This window comes from Manis javanica, chromosome 5, assembly GCF_040802235.1.
Source record: "Manis javanica isolate MJ-LG chromosome 5, MJ_LKY, whole genome shotgun sequence".
Classification (NCBI taxonomy): domain Eukaryota; kingdom Metazoa; phylum Chordata; class Mammalia; order Pholidota; family Manidae; genus Manis; species Manis javanica.
This window is the reverse complement of record NC_133160.1, coordinates 62,101,355-62,113,586: the sequence shown is the minus strand read 5'-3', so window position 1 is coordinate 62,113,586 and position 12,232 is coordinate 62,101,355. Positions and strand designations below refer to the sequence as shown.

Below are 12,232 nucleotides of genomic sequence, written 5' to 3'. Positions count from 1 at the left end.
ATAGCATGAGTTTAGAGGGAACATACCTGAACATTATTATGAAAATGTATGAAAAACTATGTATGAGAAACCCACAGCAAACATCATACTTAATTGTGGAAAGCTCAGAGTTCTGGGTTTAAGATCAGAAAGAAGACAAGGATGTCCATTCTCATCACCTTTATTCAAAATAGTATGAGAAGTCACAGCTACAACAATCAGGCAAGAAAAAGAGATAAAGCCATCCAAATTGGTAAGGAAGAAGTAAAACTGTCATTATTTGAAGATTATGTGATACTGTATATAGAAAGTCCTAAACACTGTACCAAAAAAACTACTAGAACTAATAATTTGATCTGTTGCATTCCTATATTCCAACAATTAACTAGCAGAAAGAGAAATTAAGAAAATTCCATTAAAATCTATATCAAAGAAACATGATTCAAGATGGCAATGTGAGAGATGAGACAGAGAACTCCTCCCAAAACCACATATAATACCAAAATATAGTAAATACAACCAACCCTAAAAGAGCAACAGGTAAAAAGGCTGTGCCAGACTGCATACACCTGGAGAACAGAGAAGACCTTACAAAACAAGGTAACATACTAAAGCCTTGATCTGATGATACCCAAGCCCTTGCCCCACCCCAGCTCAATGGCAAGAGGAAGAGAAATAGAGTGGGGAGGGGGTAGAAGCCTAAGACTGCTGAGTATCCGGCCTTGGAGGTCTACTTTGGGAGCACAAATCTACATTGATTGGTGCTCGGCAGATTAGTGGGGTTGGAAAGCTAAGAGAGGTGGAATACTTGGAGAGACTGAGATTACAGATATGTGGAGGACAAGGATCCACATCTGACTGCTCTGGGACAAAGGAAAGGTAAGCTATCTTAGAGGTTTCCTAGCAGCGAGAGGGCTGCTGAAGGGGTGGTGTTTGCATGGAGCTTGCTGCTCAGGAGACAGGATAGGTGGGCAAGGTTGTCTGGGCATGCTCTTCCCAGCAGGTTGGGAATTTTCAGGAGCTTCAGGCGCTCCATCACCTGGCTGGCTACTCAGCTCAAAGCCCCCCAGTGTGATACGCAGCCTGCTGCACCTTCCTCCTGACCTGCTGGTACCGGCTCACAAACTGGCAGTCCATGCCCTGGCATAAGGCCAGCCAGAGGAAAGCCCCACCTACAGCAGCTACAGATGCAAAGCACAGAGACTTACACTCTGTGCTTGGCCCACTTGTTCTGACAGTGGAGACAGGAACTGCAGCTGGGAAGCAGGAAACAGCTCTTTCTGCCACAGGCACAAGAGCTGCTCCCCTACAACCCCCAACATCACTCCAGGGGCTGAACAGCTCCAGAGACTAGAGCTTCTGGGCACTAGAGGGCGCCACATACAAATATGAAATGTCAAAGGAACCTGGTTCAAATCAAATCTTACAAACACCAGAAAAAGGGCCAAATGAAAAAAAACTCACTAATGTTCCTGAGAGAGAGTTCAAAATAAAAGCCATAAACATGCTTATAGAGGTACAGAAAAATATTCAAAAACTCAGGGATGAATTTAAGATGGAGATTCAATCATTAAGAAATTCCATATCTGAAATAAAACATACAATGGAGAGATTTAAAAGCAGATTAGATATAGTAGAAGAGAAGGTAAATGGAATAGAAGTTAGAGAAGAGGAATACAAAGAAGCTGAGGCACAGACAGAAAAAAGGATCACTAAAAATGAAAGAATATGGAGAGAACTGTGTGACAAATTCAAATGGAACAATATTTGCATTATAGAGGAATGATAAGAATATAGAGAAAAAGGGATAGAAGTGTCTGTGAGGAGGCAGTTGCTGAAAAATTCTCCAATATGGGGAAGGAGATAGTGTTTCAGGCCATGGAGGAGCACAGATCTCCCAACACAAGGGACCCAAGGAGGACAACAAGACATATAATAATTAAAATGGCAAAGATCAAGGATAAGGACAGACTTTTAAAAGCAGGTAGAGAGAGAAAAAAGATCACATACAAAGGAAAATCCTTCAAGGTATCATTAGACTTCTCAGCACAAATCTTATAGGCCAGAAGGGTGTGGCATGACATATTTAATGCAATGAAACAGAAGGACCTCAAACCAAGAATACTCTACTCAGTAGGATTATCATTTAAATTTGAAGAAGGGATTAAACAATTTTCAGATAAGCAAAAGCTGAGAGAATTTACCTCCCCAAAACCACCTCTACAATGTATTTTGGAAGAACTGCAATAGGTGGAAGTGTTTGAAAGGCTAAATAGCTGTCACCAGGGGGAAAAAAAACCACAGCAAAGAAAGTAGAACAATTAATTACTAAGCAGATGCAAAATCAAATCAACTACCCCCAAAGTCAGTCAAGGGATAGACAAAGAGTACAGAATATGAAACCTAATATATAAGCAATGGAAGAAGAAAAAAAAGACAGAAAAAAAAACATTTAAGTTGTGTTTGTAATGGCATACTAAGTGAGTTAAATTAGACTTGTTATATAGTAAGGGAATTACCCTTGAACCTTCGGTAACCAGCAATCTACAGCCTGCAATGGCAATAAGTACATATCTATCAATAATCACCCTAAATGTAAATGGTCTGAATGCACCAACAGAGTCACTGAATGGATATAGAAACAAGACCCATCTATATGCTGCCTGCAAGAGACTCACTTCAAACCCAAAGACATACACAGACTGAAAGTAAAGGGAAGGAGAAAGATATTTCATGCAACTAATAGGGAGAAAAAACAGGAGTTGCAGTACTTGTATCAGCAAAATAGACATCAAAACAAAGAAAGTAACAAGAGACAAGGACATTACATAATGATAAAGGGGTCAGTCCAAGAGGATATATCTATTATAAATATCTATGCACCCAATACAGGATCACCTACATATGGGAAAGCAATACTAACAGAATTAAAAGGAGAAAATAGTTTGCAATGCATTCATTTTAGGAGACTTCAACATACCACTCACTCCAGAGGACAGATCAACCAGACAGAAAATAAGTAAGGAGACAGAGGCACTGAACAATTTATTAGAACAGATGGACCTAATGGACACTTACAAAACACTCCACCTAAAAACAACAGGATACACATTCTTCTCAAGTGCACATGGAACATTTTCAAAAATAGACCATATACTAGGCCTCAAAAAGACCACAGTAAATTCAAAAAGATTGAAATTGTATCAACCAGCTCCTCAGATCACAAAGGTAAGAAGCTAGAAATAAATTACACAAAGAAAATGAAAAATCCCAGAAACACATGGAGGCTTAATAACATGCCCCTAAATAATCAATGGATCTATGATGAAATAAAAACAGAGATCAAGCAATATATGTAGACAATAATCAAAACTGCAAAATATGTGGGACACAGCAAAGGCAGAGCTAAGAGGGAAGTACATTGCAATACAGGCGTACCTCAGGAAAGAACAACAATCACATATGAACTGTCTAAACTCACAATTAATGAAACTAGAAAAAGAAGAACAAATGAGGCCCAAAGTCATTAGAAGGAGGGACATAATAAAGATTAGAGCAGAAATAACTACAATCGAGAAGAATAAAACAATAGAATCAATGAAGGGAGGAGCCAGTTCTTTGAGAAAATAAACAAAATAGATAAACCCCTAGGCAGACTTATCAAGAAAAAAAGAGAATCTACACACATAAACAGAAACAGAAAAGAGAAAGGAAAAATCACTATGGACACCACAGAAATACAAAGAATTATTTGAGAATACTATGAAAAATTATATGCTAACAAACTGGATAACCTAGAAGAAATGGATAACTTTCTAGAAAAATACAACCTTCCAAGGCTAACTCAGAAAGAAACAGAAAATCTGAGTAGACCAATTACCAGCAATGAAATTGTATTGGTAATCAAAAAACTACCTAAGAACAAAACCCGTAGACCTGATGGCTTTACAACTGAATTTTATCAAACATTTAGTAAAGACTTAACACCCATTCTCCTTAAAGTTTTCCAAAAATTTGAAGAAGAGGGAATACTTCCAAACCCATTCTATGAGGCCAGCATCACTCTAATATCAAAACCAGGCAAATACACCACAAAAAAAGAAAATTACAGACCAATATCCCTGATGAGCACAGATGCAAAATATTCAACAAAGTACTAGCAAACTGAATTCAAAAATGTATCAAAAACATCATCCATCATTATCAAGTATGATTCATCTCAGGGGTGCAAGGATGGTACAAAATTAAAATGTCCATCAGCATCATCCACCACATCCACAAAAAGAAGGACAAAACCATATAATCATATCCACAGATGCTGAAAAAGCATTTGACAAAATTCAACATCCATTCAAGATAAATACTCTCAATAAAATGGGTATATAGGGCAAATACCTCAACATAATAAATGCCATATATGACAAACCCACAGCCAACATCATACTTCATACTTAACAGTGAGAAGCTGAAAGCCTTTCCTTTAAGATCAGGAACAAGACAAGGATGCCCACTCTCCCCACTTTTATTCAGCGTACTTCTCGTGGTCCCAGCCATGGCAATCAGACAACACAAAGAAATAAAGGGCATCCATATTGGTTAGGAAGAAGATAACTGTCCCTGTTTTCAGATGACATGATATTGTACATATAAACCCTAAAGAATTACCCCAAAACTACTAGATCTACTATCTGAATTCAGCAAAGTTGAAGGATACAAAATTAATACACAGAAATCTGTTGCATTCCTATACACTAATGATAATCTAGCAGAAAGAGAAATCAGGAAAACAATTCCATTCACAATTACATAAAAAAAAAATACCTAAGAATAAACATAACCAAGGAAGTGAAAGACCTATACTCTGAAAACTACAAGACACTCATGAGAGAAATTAAAGAAGATACCAATAAAGAAGAGAAATAAAGAAGAAGAAACACATCCTGTGCTCATGGATACGAAGAATTAATATTGTCAAAATGACAGTCCTGCCTAAAGCAATCTATAAATTCAATGCAATCCCTATCAAAATACCATGAGCATTCTTCAGTGAACTAGAGCAACTAGTTCTAAAATTCATATGGAACCACGAAAGACCCCAAATAGCCAAAGGAATCCTGAGAAGAAAGAATAAAGCAGGGGGGATTATGCTCCCTGACTTCAAGCTCTACTACAAAGCCACAGTAATCAAGATAATTTGGTACTGGCACAAGAAAAGTACCAATTGCACAAGAATAGACCAATGGAACTGACTAGAGAGCCCACATATAAACCCCAGCATATATGGTCAATTAATATATGATAAAGGAGCCATGGATTATACAATGGAGAAATGACAGCCTCTTCAACAACTGGTATGGGCAAAATTAGACAGCTACATGCAAGAGAATGAAACTGGATTTTTATTTAACCCCATACACAAAAGTAACCTTGAAATGGATCAAAGCCCTGAATATAAGTTAGGAAACCATAAAACTCTTAGAAGAAAACAGGCAAAAATTTCTGGAATATACACATGAGCAACTTTTTCCTGAACATATCTCCTCGGGCAAGGGAAAGAAAATCAGATATGAACAAATGGGACTACATTATGCTAAAAAGCTTCTTTCTGTAGAGCAAAGGACACCATCAGCAGAACAAAAAGGCATTATAGTATGACAGGATATATTTTCAAATGACATACCCAACAAGTGGTTAACATCCCAAATTTATAAAGAAGTCACATGCCTCAACACCCAAAAAACAAATAACCTGATTCAAAAATGGGTGGAGGATATGAACACACAATTATCCAAAGAGTTTCAGATGGCCAACAGTCACATGAAAAGATGCTTCACATCACTTATTATCAGGGAAATGCAAATAAAAACCACAAAGAGATATCACCTGAGAACAGTTAGGATCATCAACATAGAAAAGACTAAGAACAACAAAATGGTGAGGATGCAGAGAAAGGGGCACCCTCCTACACTGCTGGTGGGAATGTAAACTAGTTCAACCATTGTGGAAAGTAGTATGGAGGTTCCTCAGAAAACTAAAAATAGAAATATCATTTGACCCAGGAACTCCACTCGTAGGAATTTACCCTAAGAATGCAGGATTGCAGTTTCAAAAAAATATATGCACCCCCATGTTTATCGCAGCACTATTTACAATAGCCAAGAAATGTATGCAACCAAAGTGTCCATCAGTAGATGAATGGATAAAGAAGAGGTGGTACATCTACACAGTGGTATATTATTCTGCCCTAAGAATAAAACAAATCCTACCATTTGCAACAACATGAATGGAACTAGCAGGTATTATCCTCAGTGAAATAAGCTGGGCAGAGAAAGACAAGTACCAAGTGATTTCACTCATCTGTGGAGCATAAGAACAAAGCAAAAACTCAAGGAACAAAACAGCAGCAGACTCACAGAACCCAAGAATGGACTAACAGTTTTCAAAGGAAAAGGGACTGGGGAGGGTGAGTGGCAAGTGAGGGAGAAGGGGAATAAGAGGCATTGTGAATAGCACACATAATTTGGGGGGTGGCACGGGGAAGGCAGTTTAGCACAGAGAAGACATGTACTGACTCTATAGCATCTTACTAACCTGATGAACAGTGACTGTAATGCGGAATTGTTGGGTACTTGTTAATGGGGAAAACTAGTAACCACAACATTGCTCATGTGATTGTATATTAATGATACCAAAACATATGAATAAAAAAAATTATTTCAAAGAGAATAAATACCTAGGAATAAACCTAACCAAGAAAGTGAGAAAATATGTACCCTGAAAACTATAAGACATGGATGAAAGAATCTGAAGAAGACACAAATAAATGGAAAATCTATTCCATGCTCCTGGATAGGGTGAATTTATATGGTCAAAATGACCATCCTAGCCAAAGCAATTTACTGATTCAGTGCAACCCCTATCAAAATACCAATGGCATTTTTCAATGAACTAGAGCAAATAATCCTAAAATTTATATGGAACCACAAAAGACCCTGAATAGTCAAAACAATATTGAAAAGAACAAAGCTGATTTCAAGCTATACTACAAAGCTACAGTAATCAAAGAAGAGTGATACTGGCACAAGAACAGACACACAAATCAATGGAACAGAATAGTGAAGCCAGAAATAAACATGTAAGGTTAAATAGTATATGAATACACAATTGTCAACAAATGGTGTTGAGAAAATTGGATGGATACATGGAATAAAGAAAAAACTGGATTATTGTCTAACTCCACATACAAAAGTAAACTTGAAATGGATTAAAAGAACTAAATATAAGACATGAAACCATAAAACTCTTAGAAGAAATCATAGGCTAATCTCAGAACATAACCATGAGTATTATTTTTCTGGACATGTCTCCGTGGGCAAGGGAAACAAAAGCAAAATAAATAAGTGAGACTACATCAAACTAAAAAGCTTCTGTACAGCAAAGAATACCTCAGGAAAACAAGAAGGCAAACTGCAGTTTGGGAGAATATATTCACAAGTGATATATCGAATAAGGGGTTAACTTCCAAAATATATAACGAATTCATATGACTCAACACCAAAAAGCAAAAAACCCAATTAAAAGATGGACAGAAGACCTGAAAAGACAATTTTCCAAAGAAGGAAGACAGACAGACAGCCAACAGGCACATGAAAAGATGCTTCACATAACTAATCATCAGGGAAATACAAGTCAAAACAATCATAAGACCACCTCACACCACTCAGAAAGGTCACTATAAAAGACAAGAAATAGCAAGTGTTGGAGAGGATGTGGAGAAAAGGTAGATTGGTACAGCCACTGTGGAAAGCAGTATGAAGGTTCATTAAATAACTAAAAATAGAAATAACATACAGTCCAGTAATTTCCCTTCTGGGAATTTGCCCAAAGAAAATGAAATCCGTGATTCGAATAGATACATTCACCCTTATGTTTATTGCTGCATTATTTACAGTAGCCAAGATATGGAAGCAACCAAAGTGTCCACCAATAGATGAATGGATAAAGAAGATGTACATATATACAATAGAATATTACTCAGCCATTAGAAAGATAGAATCCCTGCCATTTGTGACAACATGGATTGACCTAGAGGATATTATGCTAAATGAAATAAGCCAGGTGGAGAAAGCCAAATACCAGATGATTTCACAAATACCTGATGAAATCATACATGGAAAACAGTCTATGAATATACTTTTATTTAACTATGACTTTTATCTCATTTCCCACTAATGAAGCTTTCTTGTCTGCATGCTCACCTCCACATGTCAAATTAGATTCAAATAGGAAATAACATAATCTAGTTTTAATTATTTGAATTTAATTATTTGAATTCTTCCATTTAATTATTTTAATTCTTGAATTCTAAAGTTCTGAAACTTTGATTTATCCAATGTATCTTCTCAAATATACTTGCAATGTCTTTCAAAGAGAATTCCAAAAATGTCTTTGCATCTCTGTATAGCTATACATTATTTGCTTGTCAGGTAACAATATCTAGTAAAGATGCAAATATTGTATCAATTAGAATTTTAACTGTACAAATTTGTTCTCTATGTTTTTACCAAGGCTTGCAAACAATATTACAGATTAGTTATATAAATTTTGAACCTGTCCTTACCTTCGAAATATCAATTTCTTTTTATTTTTGATCTGCTGATACATTTGTATTGGAAGCATGTGCTCAGTCTACCAGTTCTGTGATTCATCTTAAATGCAAACCAACTCAATAGGTAATGTCAATTCTATCTATAAATATAATCATTAACATTTGATATTTTAACTTAGCAATGGATTATACTCAGAGTGGAAAAGGTAGAATCATAATCATTTGTCTTAAAGTAAATAATAAGTTTTTCATTTAATAAAAGAAGGAAACAGTATTTTTAAGAGAGAGATATATTATGTAATTTTAGGGAATAATAAGTGGGATTTCTTATTGGCCAAGATAGTTGTTTTGTTTGTAATTAAGACACCATTAATATAAAAGAATATTTTTGTAAAACAGTCTCTACCTGCAAGATAATCACCAATGTTATAAAAAAATAATTATTAAAAATAAGAATCATGCTAAAACTGAGATATATTTCAAAACATGGAATAATAATGTTTTTATATATATACTTTATTTTTGTAATAAAAGAATGTTATATCACAAGATAATATGATTCTGTCTGAAGCAGGTGGTTAAGGAGCAAATAAATTACTGCCAGATTTCTAATTATAATACACTTTTAGTTCTTCATGATAAACAACAGATGTGTGTTTATGAAAACACATTATAGTAGAATCAGGTCAATAGAGTCTAAATGAAAAAAGGCCTAATCTATCTGTACTCCCTTTTGAATTCAAGGGGATGGCTTACTTAAAAGAGCCACCATTTAATGTAATATGAGTTCAAAGGAGATTTATTTAAATGGACCAGTGAATACCTTTTTCATTAATTGTGCAAACAGAAAGGAAGAAAATTTTAGAGTGCAAATGTACCTGAGGGAAAATAACAAATCAAAAAAACAAACAAACAAACATTAGGACAGATTCAAAAGGGGAGTATTATAAAAATAATAGAAAGCCTAATCAAAGCACCCTTTTTCCTAAATATTGATAGTATATTGAAGTCTTTCACTATTTATTTTCTTTCAAACATTTTGTAATATTAAAATATATCTATCATTTTCTGAATTTCAAAACTTTTAATAAAGAATGAAAGTAACATTTATTTTTAAGTGCAAATCAAGTAACCAAAATAATTTGAGCATTGAAGTATCTAAGTTTGTAAAACTAAAAGGATGAATTTAGAGTTCAAAGCTGTGTTACATATCTATTTCTGCTATTTACTAGCTGTGAGAAACTGCAATATTTTAAATGGCTGCATATTCCAAAGCTAACTAGATATCATTTTAAACCTTATAATGTGCCATGAAAAGGAAGTAGTGTTTAAAATCACCCCAGACCTTAATTCATTATTCTGTATTTTTATATACTATTAATGTGTTTTTAAAAAACTGTCTTAATGCCATCAAAATATATATTACTTAATGCATTAAATTATTCAGTTATTAAATTATCATATTTTTCAGTACTCTTTTTAATTTTTCTATCTTCATTTTTCCATGCAGTATTTTCTATGCATTTTCTGGTCATTTCCTTTCATTTGAATTAACCTATTAAAATTCAGTATCACACTATTAAAATTTAGTACAGGTACAGTTCAATGAAAGAAACTATTTTATACAGCCTTCCCTCTAAGAATATATACTATAAACAGGGATATTTGGCATTTGCACATGTTAAATAGAAACCATAATATTAAACCATAGTTGTTGAAACCACAGGTACTTTAGAAGTTTAAAAACTGTTAGAAAGCACATTTGAAAGGAATTCTTAGGCAAAGCTTCACAAGAATGATATGATTTTATCTTCTTTTTTTTAGTTGTTTGATGCTGTGTAATCGGTCACATCTATGTTGGTGTATTAAAAAGCAACCATTTTATTATACTCACAGATTCTGTGAAGCAAGAATTCAGACAAGCACGATGGAGATGCCCTGTCTCTGCTCCTCAGTATATTATTTATGAAGCTTCAGCTTGGAACACTCAAATGGCCAAGGGGTAGAGCATCTGGTGCTTCCCCACTCACTTGCTGGCAGACATATCTCAAAATCAGAACTCAACTAGAACTGCCATCAATGCTTCTCTGTTTGATTTGAGCTTCTCACAGTGTAGACTGGTTCTGAGACGGAGATTCTGAGTGGGAGGGTTAGCAGAGCAAGCTTTCCAAGAGACCAAGCTGCACAGCCTTTGCTTGCCTAGTGTCTGAGTCCCATGACATTGATTCTGCTATTTTCTATTGGTCAGACCAAACACAAGTTCACCCAGATTCAAGTTAAGGTTATTCAAGTAAGTTAAGGTCCCCCCAGGTTCAAGTTAGGTCAGAAACTATGGAAGGTCTGATATGTTATCCACCTGCCAATGAGATGCCTGTATATTGGGCCCTGTGTTTACTCCTTAGTAGACCGGTACCCATTAGCTCAAAAACCTGCCAGTGCCACAGGGAAATTTTTTATCCACCCATTTGTTTAAATATAGCCCAACTAAGCAGATATTTTGGTCATTTTGAAACTTCCTACTTTGCATATTCTATGAAACTGCACAAGATCTTCTAGCCAAAGATAAGTTAAACCCTGGGACTAGAAATGACCCTGATCAACTGCTGCTCTTCAGAATTCTCTGACCAAAAGACTCCCCACCATGTTAAGAGACTTCATGCAGACATATGAGCCCCTTCTCAGATTTCCTTCCCTTCTATGAGTCCCCTTGCCTTCCTCCCTTTCTGGGTAGTGAACCCCAAGCCAAGCCCTCTGGAAGGCCTCATGCAAAAAACACCACCTGATTCCCCCTCCATACAAACCTGTCAAAAATACCACCCAAATAAGGCTTTCTATGTGCTACTGCACCTCGAGGTCCTATTTCCCTGATCAGTTCCCAAATCCCTCAAACTCACATTTATTTCCAAACAAAGAAGTTTGCCAGAGCGTGTGTATGTATAATGTTGGCAGTAGACACAAGACTTTCTGGATCAGAGAAATAGACAGCTGATTACTCACAGCAAAATGCTGGAGCCAGAGCCCCAACCCCATGGAACAATATGACAGCCAAATGCTATCTGAACATGAAGTGTATTTGTGTACCAAGGGAGAAACCCCAAAGCTGAGATTAAGGAGTTTGTATAGGAGTTGCTGATATACTTACCCATCTTCCTCTCCAGAAAGAGAGGAATTACATATTAATCAAATCTCTTTGCAGGGAGGGTAGGAAAGGGGGATTCATTATGCTGGAATATAAGCAAATGTCTCCAGGAAAGGGAAAGAAAGTTCATTACATCTCTAAATTTCTCAGGAGTTTCTATTTTAAGAGACTCTCTACAGCTCCCAAGGCTTTTTGTTATATAAACATTGTTGCTGCCTTGCCCTTTGCTCACAAGGCCTGGACCCTGCAAAAACATGAAAATATTTAGGGAAAATGTGTCTCTCAAGAGGATAGAGGCCCATATCTTGAGAAGGAGGACCAGCCAGGATAGCTTGTCTCTTTTCCATGGTGTCTAAGGCTTTAGCTAGGAAGAAGTACAGGGCTTTGGAGGAGTCCTTTGCCTTTGAACTGCAATCACCCCAGGGCTTTCTTCACTTACATATCTGGGAAATGAAATGTGAGGACTTGAAAGTTTGCTCATCCTGGTTTGTTGACAGGAGCTGCTA

The 12,232-nt window shown here is 36.1% G+C and overlaps 1 long non-coding RNA gene across 2 annotated transcripts in view; it reads left to right on the top strand.

Moving 5' to 3' along the window:
• Positions 1 to 12,232, top strand: part of LOC140849779 (uncharacterized) — a 74,818-nt gene that overhangs the window by 43,516 nt on the left and 19,070 nt on the right. The window contains exons 4-5 of one of the 2 annotated variants that reach the window (XR_012131968.1): positions 8,656 to 8,711; positions 10,484 to 10,738. The exons of the other annotated variant lie outside the window; for it this stretch is intronic. This is a non-coding gene — a long non-coding RNA (uncharacterized lncRNA). Of the gene's footprint in view, positions 1 to 8,655; positions 8,712 to 10,483; positions 10,739 to 12,232 lie in introns of those variants that run through there. 2 annotated transcript variants of the gene reach the window in all.